This window comes from Eschrichtius robustus, chromosome 3, assembly GCF_028021215.1.
Source record: "Eschrichtius robustus isolate mEscRob2 chromosome 3, mEscRob2.pri, whole genome shotgun sequence".
Classification (NCBI taxonomy): Eukaryota; Metazoa; Chordata; class Mammalia; order Artiodactyla; family Eschrichtiidae; genus Eschrichtius; species Eschrichtius robustus.
This window is the reverse complement of record NC_090826.1, coordinates 63,230,718-63,249,434: the sequence shown is the minus strand read 5'-3', so window position 1 is coordinate 63,249,434 and position 18,717 is coordinate 63,230,718. Positions and strand designations below refer to the sequence as shown.

The 18,717-nt window shown below is 37.3% G+C and overlaps 1 pseudogene; it reads right to left on the bottom strand.

The window, feature by feature from the left end:
- LOC137760593 (serine/arginine-rich splicing factor 4 pseudogene) overlaps positions 1 to 18,717 on the bottom strand; it is a 115,705-nt pseudogene that overhangs the window by 87,039 nt on the left and 9,949 nt on the right.

The following is an 18,717-nucleotide window of genomic DNA, read 5'->3' as shown; positions in this document are numbered from 1 at the left end:
TTCAGTTTGCATTTGGATTATTAGCCTTATACAGACATAGGCTGAGTAACAAAACTAATGACATAGACGATTTTAATCCAGACAGCCAGACTGAACAGGAGTAGAAAGTTAAAAAAAAAAAAAAAGACCAGTAGTCTCCATAAAATGACTCACAAACACTACTTTGCCCAGAATAAAAGAATACTTTATAATTACCTATATGTGCACATGTATGTATACATGCATACTTAAAAATAAAAGAGTTTTTTCAAGACACTTGAAGCAGGAACCACAATACTTAAAAACCTGAATTATAAACAAGGAAATATACTTCCCAAATATGAATGTATTCATGGATATACAGCATGACAATTTTTGACTGAAATCTAACATGTTTGCATAACTATCAAGGTATTCTACAAGCTTCTGAACAGAGATAAAGTTATGAACAGAGATAAAGTTTATATCAGAACTATATCACCTATAATTCTTCTACTCAGGAAAAAAAAAAAAAAAAAAGCAAGGTTTGCCCCACTGTGTTGAAGACATTGTCTTGAAAAGAACTGGTATCATTTTTTGAAGTTTCAAAAATGAAGCATAAAATAAAAATAGAGCTTGTCAGAAAAACATAGTGTAGCTGTTTGTGATACTGCAGTAGAATAGGAGTTTCATGTTATTAGAACAGATGACAGTTCAGTCTAGTGAAAACAATGGCATTTGAAATGTATTAGATCTATGTATTATCTATTTTACATAAAATAGATTTTACACGAATACACACACAGCATGGGTATACATATAATTTAACACTTCAATAGTTAATCCCTTTGCCATTATTCACAATAGAAATTATGAAAAGCAATTTTGTGGTGGCTTTAAAAATATTTTAAAATGACTATATGACAGTTGTGTCATGTTGTTTTATATATCACAAAGATATCATTTGACACAGCATGAAACAGAGAGTTATTGCTGGGTCTACTATAATTCAGTATCATTTTTTCAAAGTCCTTCAAACAAGTAGTGATTTAGAAAAAAAGTATTATAAACTCCAGAGTCAAAAAGTCCTAACTTTGAACCCTGATCCTGCCCTTTAAGGCTGTGTGATTTTAAGCAAGTGAACTGACTTCTCTTTACCACTTTTTTTGCTATAAAATTGTCATTAACATTTGTCTTTAAGTTTTATTGTGAGGATTAAGTCAAATATGAAAAGGCACATTATTGGCTATGAACTCTCACCTTTGGTGAAGTTTCAGGTTCACTTCCCCTTTATCCCTTCCACACAACCTCATGGGAGAAAGTTATCAGTAATGAAGGCAATAATAGCAAGATTAAAGAGGCACAATTTATATACAACATTAAGCTACAGATTTTTTTCATAGAAGCAGCAGAAATGTTAAAATATTTTTTCAGTGCTTTTGAGTTTTTAGGGATCTTAGAGAAAATTACCAACTAGGTCATTGTGTCTGTAATAATCTAACTTAGGTAAGACATTGACAAACAATTACAGATATGTATGTTCAACTGTAGATAACTAGTATAGGGACTAGAAGCCAGCTATAATGTCTGTATCTTTCTGGAATGGGTTCATTATACATATACTTCAAAGAACTTCAGCAGTAGTAAGTACCTTGCAGATAATTTGGTATCCTAGTATTTACCAAATCAGTGAAATTGCTGAGACTTTAAAGTTTCTCTCTCTACACTAAGTATATGAGTGTTTTTACTCCAACTCAAAATGGATTCAGGACAATTAAGAAAGACAAACCAAGCAAAAGCATATGGTGAGGAAGAGCTATTCCTTCCATTCAGATATGAGGGATGAAAGAACAGTAAAGAAACTCACTGAACCACATTTGCTTAACACTCTGGACTCTTTATTCTAATCACAACAGGAGTAAAAACATGAATGAAAACCTTATTGAAGTAAAATCAGTAGGAGTCCTGAATTAGCACAAGCCAAACATCACAATGCCCTGAGGATGAATAAATATAATCAAATACACTGTTGAAAGAAGTAAGCAAAGACAGGTTAGAAAAAGATGCTTCTTTATTTTCATGGAAAATAAAATGAAGATATTGAAATTTTTGGAAAAAATTTTCTTTCTTAGTTTTTCTAAAGGAGAGAAAGGAGCTGTACTAAATGTACAAGAAAAATTTATTATCAAGTGTCAACATGCTTACCAAAATTTTGAAATAAAAACCCAGATATGGGTGCTGTTTACAGGTGTCTCATTCTTCCCTTCTGAAATAGACTTACAGATAAAAATTCAAATTGAACAGCACCAACCATGTTCCAGGCATATATAGCCATCATATTGTCAGGTTATTTCTTTGATCTTTCCAAGAATTCTGTGAGATATCAATTTTCCATTTTGGGTATGAGGAAAATGAGGTGTGAAAAAACAAGTAACTTGCATAAAGTTATCATAGCTTTATAAAATAAGAAGTATTTGCTTCTCCATTTTGTGAAAGTTTGTATATAATTGGAATTTTTCTAAATATTTGGTAGAAGTCACCAGTGAAACTATCAGGGACTATAGTTTTCTTTGTGGATATATTAATAATTTTCAGTTCCTTTTTAATAGATTACATGTGTAGTTGTATTTTTTTTGGTCAGTTTTAGTCATTGTGTTTTCCAAGGAATATACTTAGTAAAACTGTCAAATCTATTGCCATCAAATAGTTTATAATATTTCTCTATTATTTTTAATGTCCATAGGATCATTTGTGATATCCTCTTTATTCCAGTCGTTGGTAGTTTGTGTTTTCTCTCTTTTTCTTTTTATTAATCTTGTTGATGGTAATATTTGTGAATATTATTAGTCTTTTCACATAATCAACCTTGGGCTTTTTTATTTTTCTCTGTTTTTAAATTTTCTATTTCATTGATTTCTAATCTCATCCTTATCATATATTTTATTCTATTTAATTTAGATTTAATTTGATCTTCTGTTTTTTTAGCTCCTCAAAGTGGAAATACATATCACTGTCAATAAACTACAGCTTCATCCTCACAAGTAGTGGCAAAGTGGAGATCACCAGTATCTGGGTCCTCCTTGGAATGAATGGGCCTTACAACTGTTATGGCGGTATCAGTTTTGATGGCATAGGACTGGGCTAGATTAGGAAAGGACAATGTTAAGGTAAATAGAGTATTCAGCTGCTAAAAATTCCAGTTATGCTCAGAGAACAGAAGAAGATTCCTTCGGTTAGAGGAAAATTTATGAAGCAATTCTCTAAGAAGACAAACCCTATTAAACACTGAATATCTTTGATTTTTTTTTTTTGAAGACCTCTGATTTCAGAAACACCAATAGCTATCCAATAATATGAGAGCAAAATTGTAAGTTGTAGTTTGTAGTTTGGAAATTTTTCTTAGGAATTAGAAACATATTTCTTGCCAGTGCTATTATAGTTGGTCTAGGAAATTGCTTAAGAACAAGTATAGAGAATAGATCAAAAATATATTGTAGTAGAAAAAGTAATAATAGTAATACTAATAACATATTTAATTGAGTACTTACTACGCAACAGTGAAGAAATTCACATGAGTTTCTATATTTGATATTCCCCAAAATCCTATGAATCAAATGAGATACGGAGAAAGTATGCACCTTGTCAAAGGTCACCAACAGGTAAAAGCATAGCTGAGAGTCGCTATCAGGCTCTCTGACTTCAAGACTCCTAAGCATTTCACCTCTCTCTAGGAGGTCATACAGAATCTTGTTCATTAGTTGCTACAGAGGTATACATAAACTGGTAGGATTTGCCTAAAATTATGGTTCTGTATTCATCTTTTCTGATCCTTCCTATACTTCTGAAGGCTTAGATTTTACTGGTTTGGCAAAAAAATGTTAGGGACTGAAGGGTGTTCTTTGTTAATCAATACAGATCATACATACTGGAGTTCTGGAAAAAACTCACAGGTAGGATTCATTTTACAGGAATGCAGGTCCCAAGCTTTAAGTAAGCCAATAGCACAGTTACATATGATTATTGGAGCCCCTTTCCCGGCCTTCTAGTTTGAAAACAAATCTTGATAAGTAGAGTAGCTACTCAGAGACAATCTATGACTTTGAGCTGTGCATTTGCTCAAACTAAAGAATGAAGGAAAAAACACAAAGGAAAAGCTAGAACAGGGTGGGAGTAGGAGGATGAGAAGTAAATACAGTAAGCTGAATAAAAGATATTAAAAGCATCATCAAAAAAGGAGATAGGCTTGAACGAGATATAGAATTAAGAATTCAGAGTCAGAAGAATAGAGAAAACCATAGGAAAGAGAGGAGGACATATTAGGTCAAACATGAATGTGGACGGATGTTCATGAAGAATTAGAAAGGCAGAGAATTCTGACCTCTGGTGACTTTAATTTTTCTGTGTCATAATGCACAGTCTAGTCAGACTCATCTAAAGAGAATGAGAAAGTATAGGTAGACCCTGTTTCCCCCTGAAAATAACTCTCTTTTTAATGTAATCTTCTACAAACCAATAAAATAGTACCATTCCATTCTCTACTGTCTTAATTTCTTGAATTTCTATTCGCTAAGATTCCAACTCTGCAGTCATGTTCTGTGATTGCTTATTTCTTCAATCAAAAGCTATTAGGTGTCTAGAATATGTTCTGTGCTTAGACTCTGGTTCTGTAGAGATGACAAAACACAATCCTTGCTCCCTTTGAGCTAACAATACTTTGAAAGAGACAGACATGTAAATTATGAGACAACAATCCAATGAGTGCCATGAAAGCAATACAAAAACCAATTCCTAGTTTACTGGAGACTGGAAACATTTGATGAATAAATATTTAAAATTAACATGAGATGAGATTAAAAAGAGCATCTGCTCAGAAATCAGGTCTCCAAGAAAAGATTGGCAAAAAAGGAACCCAGCAAAGGAGGGGAGCAGCACTAGTAACTGGCTGCAGACATAAACAACCAGAGGGCCTGAACTGGTTTTCTTTACCTTCTCCACAAAAAGGCAACAACAACAATAAAAACAAATGGCAGGGTCGCCAACACATATATGAAAATTGCCAATAAAAAGCGATACATCAGACATATTAGGAAAGAAACTTTTCTTTGGAAATGAATCATGGACCCCTGTGATTACTGAAGCCTGTAATATAGCTCTAGAATATTCCAGCTACTTCTTATTCCATCCTATCAGATTTAGAAAAATGACAGGCTGAATGCTTAGTCTATCTGAGCTGTTTCAGAAATTAATTCCAAATATTAAACCAAAAACTGCTACAACATTTAAGGAAGTATACCAGCTTGCTAAGCCAGAATGGTGACAATAAAAATTGCAGTGATGCTACAGTGTTATAATCAATGTCTAATTGACTTACTAATTACAGAAAATATTCTGTCATATATTTTTCTATAGATCAAGAGCCTACTAAAATCTGTCAATTTGTTTTTGGACTAGGATTTATAGACAGACTAATTATTTGTTATAGGTTAAAAAGTTCAAAAGCTGCTTTAAAAATATATTTATACTTTAGATACAGGTTCTCATTGGTAGAGTTACCCAGCTACCAAATTTCTAGATTTCTAATTTCTAAATTAAGTCTATATTTATATTCAACCAACATCACACAACTACTCACCCAATATGGTAGGCAATAAAATAATCAAGGATATGGATATATTACCAACAAAATTAATGAAAAATACCAAGGTTTATTATAACTTGAATAGGTGAAAACAATGCTATTCTGTAATTTTAAAATATATACTGGAATATATAGACACATATACGTATACCCACATACGTGGATAAATATATACTTACACTTTATTATTTTATTTGGGAAATAGGCTTTCTTTCATTTCAGGCCCAGTATATGGGGGTATGTTATTTTACAATCATATATATGATATAGTTTTCTTGATTTAGTAAAGAAGCATGATTTAAATTATTCCAAACAGATGAGAATCTATCTTATTTTAAAATACATTCTAAACTTTTCTCTCTCAGTTACTTACTTCCATATTACAACATACACGCACCCATGCACACACACCTTTGATCTTTGCCTACAGAGAATAAGCAGCAGAATACAGTCTCAATTTGGCCAACAGTAGTTAATTCAACAAAATAAATTATTACTGGGATAGAGTCTCCACCTTCTGGGAACTCCATCTCCCTGATACACCATTTACCACAAGAGAGCTTCCACAAGAATGTGAGATGATCCTACCCATTGCCTATAATTATTTGATCTAGGAATGGACACCTTACTGAATCTGAGACAGTCACAATCATCCCTGATAAATTGAAATTTGAAAGTAAGAAATATTATGGTAGGATGAATGATAGCTAAATCACATTAATGTCTGTCTTCTTGAGAGAAAGATCTCAAACTCCTTATACACAGTCCATGAAAGAGGCCCTGTGGCTCGGTTTTCCAACTCCTCCTTGGAATATGGGGAGATTTTTTAAACAAGTAACCTTCCAACAATTTCCTTTTCTCTTAATGTTGCTAAACACTGCAACCAAATCAAATTTAAATAATAAAATTAGGCTTTGGTTTTTCCCATTATTTGGCACAATTCACACACAACCAACCTTATTGTTATCAAATTTCCACTTGTTATTAAATAAAAAATACAGCCATTTTTATCCTTTCTGTGCACAGTGGGGATGAACCATCCCTGGTCTCAAAACCTAAGCAAAGTTTCTTCTCTAGACTGAATAATGATAGTTCCTTTCCTTAATTATTTCACTTACCTGAAAGTTTCCTTTTCTTTTACTTACAAGGTCCATTTTAGTTGTGTTGTTTATCTGTCAACACTGACTCAGCATATAGCTATCCAAAATGTTCCAAAAGCATTTGTAAACCCATATCCAAGCCCAGTACATACAAGAAGCATAGCAAATTGTCAAAGAGTTCAATCCATGAATTCTGAGACATCTACTAATAGCAAACTTACCTTTCTTTAATTGATTCCAAACGAGGTACAGCAGTGGATAGTCCCTAAAAATTAAAACATTAAAAAATAACAAAAACAGGAGAAACAAATTTAGTTTCTGAACAAGCACCAGAAGCGCAGCCCTTGAGGAAATACACCATTGTAATGGATGCTGTGATTTGCTGCTTGAATGCCCCTTAAGAAGGATTCATTCCACCTGCTGGGAATGCTGCCTGAAGACAATGCTCAGCTGTAAGTCATTTCAGGGAATTGTTCTTAGTTGAAGACAGCTGCATTGCTCAAGTTCCTACCCTCTTCCCGGAGAAGCCTATATCCAGTGACTAGTAGAAATCACAGTACAGATATCCAGCCCCCTCATGACCATAAGAGACAACTCTGAAGGGCCATCCCAGCTGCAGAGCTGCCCATGGACTTGAATGAAACCTTGTTGTGACTACACTGACACACAGCTTCTCCCACTGCCCAGTCTTGTTTCCATCCCTTTCCTCATAGGTACTAGTTCTGACTGTACTCCCTAATAAACTTCCTGAACTCTGATCTCTTTCTCGAGATCAGAGAGATTGAGATCAGAAAGAGTCTCTTTCTCTTCCTGAACTCTGATCTCTGCTTCTAGGGAAACCAACCTGCAATAAATACCTAGAAGAAAGATTAGAAGAAAGAAATATATACACATTTAACAAATACATAATAATACATAAATACTAGCTACTTATTTTTTAGCTCTTATATGTATAATGTCCATCATACTAAATACTTTAATTGCTAATACTAAATGCTTTATATACTAATACTAAATACCTTACTTGAATTACTTTTGAGCTTTTGCATGTGTATTAACCTGCAGATAAGGAAACTTTAGGCAATTTGTTCAATATTGTTTAAATGGCAGAACTAAGTCAAAACCAAATAAGTCCTACTGAAAACCCACTCCCTTCGTCACTTTCATATATACTGTCTCAAATATTAAATCAGAAGCTAGAATCTGCTTTTCAGAAATGAGAGCATAACTTTCATATCTCCTGTGGCAAAATTTTCCTTTCCTAAGTTGTTATTTCAAAGTCCAGGGTTGATTAGAATAACTCTATTCAACATGGAGCCAGTGCCAAGAAACACTTGTTAATGAGTTTTTATATTCTATTTAGTCCATTATTTGGGCTCTTCAGTACTTTGCTTGTTTTGCAGCACACAATTCAATGTGTTGAGTTATCATGTGTGTTAACTCTTCATAGAGTTAAAATCTTCAGAGAAGGGGAATATCATTTACAGAAGGCAGATAAGTAATTGACTAATGTTGGGAGAACAGATTAATCAAGTCAATCATTACATGGACAATTTGATGTTCACATAAAACTGAAAACAGACAAAATTTTCTTCTTGCTGTTTTCAGACATTATTCAAGCTAATTTTGAAACATCTTAAGACAAAATATATAAGGTTTATAAGTCTGGGTAATTTAACCAATATTTAATAAATAAAAATAAGCTTGAACTCAGATTGTTTTCCATGTTTCTTTGATATATCTTTTTCAACTAAAATATACTTAACTTATAATATGTATCAGAAAGCCAAAGTGAACAAAAATTTCCTCTTATTGGTCTTAGTACTTTTGTTTTTTTTTTGAAACAAATGTATATAAACATAGGCTTCCATTTAATACATAAAAGTTTAATACTACCTAAAACAATTGCTTGAAAAATTGCAAAATTATTCTTACTCTTTAAAGAAATATTTAAACAACATTCCTTAACTAGCTTTAGGAGTAATTTCTCACTTTTTGAGTACATTTTATTTAAACAAGGTCACTCCACATTGCAACAAATAGAAAAAATAAAATCACGATGTCAAGATATATAGTTTTTAGAGCTACAATCAGGCAATTTTTTTTAATAATCAAATATTGGGCTATGGTGAATTTCTACCTTGAGTCTCATTCTTAGAGTAACTGGATAATAGATTTCATGCTTTATTAAAGTACCTTAGCAATTAGAAGGGAAGATATAGTTAGTTCTTTTCATTTAGAAGGAAATGATATTTCATTACAGGTTATCAGTGTAGAGAAACTATATTTGCAATATGATCAAATATATCATCTATCAAGCACAATCATCAAGCTATACAAGCCATGAAATTGGAGTAAATCTGTCTTATGAAATAGAAAAAAGAAATACAGAACTATTTTTATATATTACCTATTCATACTGGCACATGTACAATGTAGAGAAAGTATTGTTAATTCTGGGTGTTTCTATATATTTCAGTGCACTTAATCTTCGTTCCTCTTATCAAAGTATGTGAAGCTATGGTCACTGAGTCTACAAAAATGTACTAAGTTAACAATTTTGATTCAATGACAGAAATGCCTAGAAATTAGGTTGTCTTGAAGGCACAATCTAGGTTAGTACATTAGAATACATATTATAATGAAGCATGCCAGCAATCTGTAAATAGGAGCATTTCTCCATATATCCAAATTAGATATGCACAGGATTTGGGGGCAATCCAAGATAGAAAATTATGATTCAGTGCATTAACTATAAGAGATTAAATAACTCCTCCAGAATATCAGGGCTAATAAATATCAAAGTTTGTGTACCTTCCAAAAGGAGGGATTTGTGTTTGAGGTATTTAATTCATGCCAAAACAATTATTTTTAATTATAAGAAAATTCAGATTGTAGAGGAAGGCACAAGTGAACTGAATTCTTGTGAGAATTTGATCATTTCATTTGGGAAATCATGATCATCTACTTGGCTTAGAAAATCATTTGAGATAAGTGATTTTCCAGGTGTCCAAGAACTTAGAAACATGGAAGTAAACTTTAAACAAAGAATGAAAATGGCTTCCACAAAATTACTAGAATTTGTCAGTTGTGCAATCTTAGTAGGTCAAGTAAAGAAATGATTTAATGACCAGAAGTGTCCACTAAATCCATGGAAGCTACTGACCAAGCTACTACAAAACTAATACTTATTAATCCCTTTTTATGTGACAATTGTAAAGTGCTTTATATGCATTATCACATTTAAAATCCTAATAACATTCTTAGGAGGTGTGTACTGTTCTATTACTATCATTATAGATGAGGTAACTAAAATAAGAGAGTTGAAATGTAACAGGATTCAGAAATGGGAAAAGTCACCATTTACATTGCCCCATTCTGTTTCTAAAGAGGATGATTCCTTTGCTTCCTCAAGATACCTCACAGGATGCTTGACTCAGCTTTGTTCTGCTGAGTTGAGTGCTGAGGTGAGTCTGAGTAGGAGATTTGGAGAAGTCAAGAGAAGCGAAAACTGTTTTCCATGAGATTGGAGAGACACAGACCAGAGGAGTGGAAAAACTGGGAATTTAGAGGGTTCCAGAGAAGAGAGCTGCAGCCATTTGAAAAGGAACTGCATTGAGGAAAACTAAGAGTGCAGTTTTATCAAGAAGATAGTCATATTCTAACAGGATTTTCAGGATGGTTTGTGAAGTAACGTAGCTGATGTTTCCTCCATATTTTAGGAAAGACAACGCTTTTCTTCAATTGCTTGAAGTAAGATAGAATCTTTGTTTTCACATTAATTAACCTGATGAGATTTGGTTTAAAGAGAATGCAGTTAGACTCAAAAAGCCTGTCCATTTCCAGTTTCATGAGGAAATTACCCGAATTCATACATCTGGTAAGTACTAGATCTGAAATTCCATTCCATGTCTAACTTGCCGTCTCTACCATTAAACTGCTCCCAATATCAGCTTTTTCTCCCAAGCTCATCTCTTTCCTCTAGAGAATAATATTCACTTTCTTTAAAGGAAAAAACTCTCCATGAGCTAAGCAGCTAAACAGCCACTGACACAGACAAACTCATGCTACATTCTGTAGTATTGCAACATCCAGCCAATCATTTAAAATTACAGGTTTTAAATTACAGTTTCACTAGCTAGGGTGAAGCTTTTAAGATAGAAAATAGGGATCCCTAAAGATGTTAAAAAAAAATAAAATAAAAAAAATAAAGGCAAAATTTTACTGAATGTTAATACACATAAAAAAAAAATTGATGGTGATGAACACCTAATTTGTAATTGTGTAGAAATGAGCTATAATATACCAATCCGAAAAGAAGTTGAAGTGTCAAAATATACAACTATTTTTATATATACATAGTGAAAGTAACTGCTGAAGTGAAGCTGAAGTTGAACACAATAGAATACTTCAGCTTTACGGTGTATGCTTTCTGACTTAAATTCCTTTTATCAATTTGATTTTAAACCTGTATGTGCTTTTGAAATTGACTTTGTAAATAAATTGTAAATATTTTAAATTGCATAAACATGTGGTCAAAAATGATAATTTTATATAGAAGGATGGAGGGGCCCCTAACAGGTTAACTTAGTTTAAAAATAAAATTTAAATGTTCAGAACACTCATAAAAAAAAAAAAAGAAAAGAAAATAGGGATCCCCTCTTGCCCTGAAGGGAAAGAAATTTCAATCTGGGTAGACAAAAAATATAATAGATTGCCAATAAATTTTAAGGTGAAAATAAAAGGATGTCAAATGAATGAATGTGGAAAAACTATACCAGGAGAGGCAAAAGGACTTTAGAAAACCATTAGGGAGTCAAAACACAGGAGGATAGTCATAAGAATAACCAGGATTTTGCCATAGGAAGGATACTTTCAAGATATTAGAGGCACAGAGACAAATATGTACCAAAACAGACATTGTAAAAGTTGTAACATTTTTGAAGACTGATGATAAACTCAATTTCTCTTTCTTTGTTGATAAACTTAATTGAGTTCAAACACAAGATTCTGGATAAGGTCTTTTTATTTAGCCATCTTGCTTCCTTATAAATGGTTCCAGCATTCGAATAACTGTGACTATTTATCCAAATAATTTTTGTTTAACAGTGTGTATGGAGCTTCAGAGAAAGCCAAAACCCTTGCAAATAATGTTTGTATTTGTTTTTAATCAAATAAAACAATTTAGGAATAGATCATCTTAAGTAAGGATTACTAGTAATTTAATAATTCTGTGAGATGTTTTGTGAATTTTTAATCTTTTCAACATTTTGCATCTTGCATTCACCCTTATATTTCAAACAGAGATTTGTTTCATGAGAAATTTGTTTTATCCTCTTTATGTGAAACATTTTTCATTAATTACGGTCTGCAAACGAGTCATTCTGAAGTTGCATCAGAATTCTCAGACTATATTTTGTCTTCATTGCTGTGCTTAGGCTTGCTATAGTATTAAGGTCCTCAAATTAAGAGAACTTGAAATGTTACCTGCTAAAATCAATTTTCTTTAGAAGTAAGTCCCTTAAAGTTTCTATTAGTAGGAGTGGTGCCTCCTAATGCTAGTCTGGGCATGGCTGCTCTAACAGCCAGGGGTTACAAGATGATGTTTCACAGCACCTTGGCTTTGTCTGGTCCACCAAAATAAAAGTTTATGATCATACATTCTATACACACTTAATCTCTCTTCTCAGTCAATTTAGTTACTTATCCATATATTTCAAAAAGAACTCTGCTTTTGAGAGAAGCTTATGGCGGAGGAACCGTGCACACATTTCAGCAGTGTAAGCTCGGGATGATGGCGGTTTCTGTGCAGCTGAGCTACAGTGAAAAAACACTGGACCTGGGCTCAGGAAATCAGCTTAGAGTCTGAATTCTGCTATTTGTCATTTGGATAGAGGTGTTTCTTTGAGATCAATTTTCACACGTGTGAAATGGTGATAATTCTACGTTCTCTGCTCCGTTTCTAAGCTGGCTGTGAGGATGGAAGGATAACGTTGAAAGCTGGTTCTTCGTCACCTTCACCTCCCATCAAGCAATCTCCTCTTGCCGACAGACGTCACTCAGGAAGGACTTCTGGTGATGCAGATTTCTTGGGAAAATTGTTGATTTTTCACTGTATTCGGGAAGGATGAGTTTTGATGATCATTTCTTGTGCCTCAGACGTCTTCTGTAACCGGAAGTACTCCAGGGACAACGGTTCCGTTCAGGGACTGGGCAACTACATTAGCCTATGCCAGCCTTGCACTTCAGTAGAACCAGTCAAAGCCACCAGTGTCAAGGACATTAAAAGTAAATCTCTAGGAGGAGAGAAGATGGCGGAAGAGTAAGACGCGGAGATCACCTTCCTTCCCACAGATACAGTAGAAATACATCTACACGTGGAACTGCTCCTACAGAACACCCACTGAACGCTGGCAGAAAACGTCCGACCTCCAAAAAGGCAAGAAACTCCCCCTGTACTTGGGTAGGGCAAAAGAGAAAAAAGAAATAACAGAGACAAAAGAATAGGGACGGCACCTGCACCAGTGGGAGGGAGCTGTGAAGGAGGAAAGATTTCCACGCACTAGGAAGCCCCTTCGCGGGCAGAGACTGCGGGTGGCAGAGGGGGGAAGCTTCGGAGCCACGGAGGAGAGCGCAGCCACAGGGGTGCGGAGGGCAAAGCGGAGAGGCTCCCGCACGGAGAAGCGGTGCCGAGCAGCACTCACCAGCCCGAGAGGCTTCTCTGCTCCCCCGCCGGGGCGGGCGGGGGCTGGGAGCTGAGGCTCGGGCTTCGGTCGGATCGCAGGGAGAGGACTGGGATTGGCGGCGTGAACACAGCCTGAAGGGGTTAGCGCACCACAGCTAGCCGGGAGGGAGTCCGAGAAAAATTCTGCAGCTGCCAAAGAGGCAAGAGACTTTTTCTTCCCTCTTTGTTTCCTGGTGCGCGAGGAGAGGGGATTCAGAGCGCCGCCTAAACGAACTTCAGAGACAGGCGCGAGCCGCAGCTAACAGCGCGGATCCCACAGCAACAGGGGCGCAGAGGAAAAAGCGGAGAGACTCCCGCACAGAGGCTCGGCGCCGAGCAGCGCTCACCAGCCTGAGAGGCTTGTCTGCTCCCCCGCCGGGGCAGGCGGGGCTGGGAGCTGAGGCTCGGGCTTCGGTCGGATCGCAGGGAGAGGACTGGGGCTGGCGGCGTGAACACAGCCTGAAGGGGTTAGCGCACCACAGCTGGCTGGGAGGGAGACCGGGAAAAAGTCTGCAGCTGCCGAAGAGGCAAGAGACTTTTTCTTGCCTCTTTGTTTCGCTGCACGCAAGGAGAGGGGATTCAGAGCGCCGCCTAAACGAACTCCAGAGAAGGGCACGAGCCGCAGCTATCAGCGCAGACCCCACAGCAACAGGGGCGCAGAGGGAAAAACGGAGAGATTCCCGCACAGAGGCTCGGCGCCGAGCAGCGCTCACCAGCCCGAGAGGCTTGTCTGCTCCCCCGCCGGGGCGGGCGGGGCTGGGAGCTGAGGCTCAGCTTCGGTCGGATCGCAGGGAGAGGACTGGGGCTGGCGGCGTGAACACAGCCTGAAGGGCTTAGCGCACCACAGCTGACTGGGAGGGAGACCGGGAAAAGGTCTGCAGCTGCCGAAGAGGCAAGAGGCTTTTTCTTGCCTCTTTGTTTCGCTGCGCGCAAGGAGAGGGGATTCAGAGCGCCGCCTAAACGAACTCCAGAGAAAGGCGCGAGCCGCGGCGATCAGGGCGGACCCCAGAGACGGGCGTGAGACGCTGGGGCTGCTGCTGCCGCCTCCAAAAAGCCTGTGTGTGAGCACAGGTCACTCTCCACACCGCCCCTCCCGGGAGCCGGTGCAGCCCGCCACTGCCAGGGTCCCGTGATCCCCGGACAAATTCCCCAGGAGAACGCACTGTGCGCCGTCTGGTGCAACGTCACGCCGGCTGGTGCAACGTCAGGCTGGTGCAACGTCACGCCGGCCTCTGCTGCCACAGGCTCGCCCCGCCTCCTCCGTACCCCTCCCTCCCCACGGCCTGAGTGAGCCAGCGCCCCCGAAGCAGCTGCTCCTTTAACCCCGTTCTGTCTGGGCGGGGAATAGACGCCCTCAGGCGACCTACACGCAGAGGCGGGTCCAAATCCAAAGCTGAAACCCAGGAGCTGTGTGAACAGGGAGGAGAAGGGGAAATCTCTCCCAGCAGCCTCAGAAGCAGCAGATTAAAACTCCACAAACAACTTGATGTGCCTGCATCTGTTGAATACCTGAATAGACAACGAATCATCCCAAATTCAGGAGGTGGACTTTGGGAGCAGGATATATTAATTTTTCCCCTGTTCCTTTTTTTTTGTGAGTGTATATGTATATGCTTCTGGGTGAGATTTTGTCTGTATAGCTTTGCTTTACAATAGCTTTATTTTGCTTACTATACTATAGCCTCTTTCTTTCTTTTTCTTTCTTTCTTTCTTTCTTTCTTTCTTTCTTTCTTTCTTTCTTTCTTTCTTTCTTTCTTTCTTTCTTTCTTTTTTTTCTCCCTTTTACTCTGAGCTGTGTGGACGAAAGGCTCTTGGTGCTCCAGCCAGGCATCAGGGCCGTGCCTCTGAGGTGGGAGAGCCAACTTCAGGACACTGGTCCACAAGAGACCTCCCAGCTCCACGTAATACCAAACGGTAAAAATCTCTCAGAGATCTCCATCTCAACATCAAGACCCAGCAGCACTCAATGACCAGCAAGCTACAGTGCTGAACACCCTATGCCAAACAACTAGCAAGACAGGAACACAGCCCCATCCATTAGCAGAGAGGCTGCCTAAAATCATAATAAGGCCAAAGACACCCCAAAATACACCACCTGACGTGGATGTGCCCACCAGAAAGACAAGATCCAGCCTCACCCACCAGAGCTCAGGCACTAGTTCCCTACACCAGGAAGCCTACACAACCCACTGAACCAACCTTAGCCACTGGGGACAGATACCAAAAACAACGGGAACTACAAACCTGCAGTCTGTGAAAAGGAGACCCCAAACACAGTAAGATAAGCAAAATGAGACGACAGAAAAACACACAGCAGATGAAGGAGCAGGGTCAAAGCACACTAGACTTAACAAATGAAGAGGAAATAGGTAGTCTACCGGAAAAAGAATTCAGAATAATGATAGTAAGGATGATCCAAAATCTTGGAAATAGAATAGACAAAATGCAAGAAACATTTAACAAGGACGTAGAAGAACTAAAGAGGAACCAAGCAATGATGAAACACACAATAAATGAAATTAAAAATACTCTAGATGGGATCAATAGCAGAATAACTGAGGCAGAAGAAAGGATAAGTGACCTGGAAGATAAAATGGTGGAAATAACTACTGCAGAGCAGGATAAAGAAAAAAGAATGAAAAGAACTGAGGACAGTCTCAGAGACCTCTGGGACAACATTAAACGCACCAACATTCGAATTATAGGGGTCCCAGAAGAAGAAGAGAAAAAGAAAGGGACTGAGAAAATATTTGAAGAGATTATAGTTGAAAACTTCCCTAATATGGGAAAGGAAATAGTTAATCAAGTCCTGGAAGCACAGAGAGTCCCATACAGGATAAACCCAAGGAGAAACACGCCAAGACACATATTAATCAAACTGTCAAAAATTAAATATAAGGAAAACATATTAAAGGCAGCAAGGGAAAAAAAACAAATAACACACAAGGGAATCCCCATAAGGTTAACATCTGATCTTTCAGCAGAAACTCTGCAAGCCAGAAGGGAGTGGCAGGATATACTTAAAGTGATGAAGGAGAAAAACCTACAACCAAGATTACTCTACCCAGCAAGGATCTCATTCAGATTCGATGGAGAAATTAAAACCTTTAACAGACAAGCAAAAGCTGAGAGAGTTCAGCACCACCAAACCAGCTTTACAACAAATGCTAAAGGAACTTCTCTAGGCAAGAAACACAAGAGAAGGAAAACACCTACAATAACAAACCCAAAACATTTAAGAAAATGGGAATAGTAACATACATATCGATAATTACCTTGAATGTAAATGGATTAAATGCTCCCACCAAAAGACACAGGCTGGCTGAATGGATACAAAAACAAGACCCATATATATGCTGTCTACAAGAGACCCACTTCAGACCTAGAGACACATACAGACTGAAAGTGAGGGGATGGAAAAAGATATTCCATGCAAATGGAAATCAAAAGAAAGCTGGAGTAGCAATTCTCATATCAGACAAAATAGACTTTAAAATAAAGACTATTACAAGAGACAAAGAAGGACACTATATAATGATCAAGGGATCGATCCAAGAGGAAGCTATAACAATTGTAAATATTTATGCACCCAACATAGGAGCACCTCAATACATAAGGCAAATACTAACAGCCATAAAAGGGGAAATCGACAGCAACACAATCATAGTAGGGGACTTTAACACCCCACTTTCACCAATGGACAGATCATCCAAAATGAAAATAAATAAGGAAACACAAGCTTTAAATGATACATTAAACAAGATGGACTTAATTGATATTTATAGGACATTCTACCCAAAAACAACAGAATACACATTTTTCTCAAGTGCTCATGGAACATTCTCCAGGATAGATCATATCTTGGGTCATAAATCAAGCCTTGGTAAATTTAAGAAAATTGAAATCGTATCAAGTATCTTTTCCGACCACAACGCTATGAGACTAGATATCAATTACAGGAAAAGATCTGTAAAAAATACAAACACATGGAGGCTACACAATACACTACTTAATAACGAAGTGATTACTGAAGAAATCAAAGGGGAAATCAAAAAATACCTAGAAACAAACGACAATGGAGATACGACGACCCAAAACCTATGGGACGCAGCAAAAGCAGTGCTAAGAGGGAAGTTTATAGCAATACAAGCCTACCTCAAGAAACAGGAAACATCTCGAATAAACAACCTAACCTTGCACCTGAAGCAATTAGAGAAAGAAGAACAAAAAAACCCCAAAGCCAGCAGAAGGAAAGAAATTATAAAGATCAGGTCAGAAATAAATGAAAAAGAAATGAAGGAAACAATAGCAAAAATCAATGAAACTAAAAGCTGGTTCTTTGAGAAGATAAACAAAATTGATAAACCATTAGCCAGACTCATCAAGAGAAAAAGGGAGAAGACTCAGATCAATAGAATTAGAAATGAAAAAGGAGAAGTAACCACTGACACTGCAGAAATACAAAAGATCATGAGAGATTACTACAAGCAACTCTATGCCAATAAAATGGACAACCTGGAAGAAATGGACAGATTCTTAGAAATGCACAAACTGCCGAGACTGAACCAGGAAGAAATAGAAAATATGAACAGACCAATCACAAGCACTGAAATTGAAACTGTGATTAAAAACCTTCCAACAAACAAAAGCCCAGGACCAGATGGTTTCACAGGTGAATTCTATCAAACATTTAGAGACGAGCTAACACCTATCCTTCTCAAACTCTTCCAAAATATTGCAGAGGGAGGAACACTCCCAAACTCATTCTACGAGGCCACCATCACCCTGATACCAAAACCAGACAAAGATGTCACAAAGAAAGAAAACTACAGGCCAATATCACTGATGAACATAGATGCAAAAATCCTCAACAAAATACTAGCAAACAGAATCCAACAGCACATTAAAAGGATCATACACCATGATCAAGTGGGGTTTATCCCAGGAATGCAAGGATTCTTCAATATACGCAAATCAATCAACGTGATACACCATATTAACAAATTGAAGGAGAAAAACCATATGATCATCTCAATAGATGCAGAGAAAGCTTTCGACAAAATTCAACACCCATTTATGATAAAAGCCCTGCAGAAAGTAGGCATAGAGGGAACTTTCCTCAACATAATAAAGGCCATATATGACAAACCCACAGCCAACATTGTCCTCAATGGTGAAAAACTGAAACCATTTCCACTAAGATCAGGAACAAGACAAGGTTGCCCACTCTCACCACTATTATTCAACATAGTTTTGGAAGTGTTAGCCACAGCAATCAGAGAAGACAAAGAAATAAA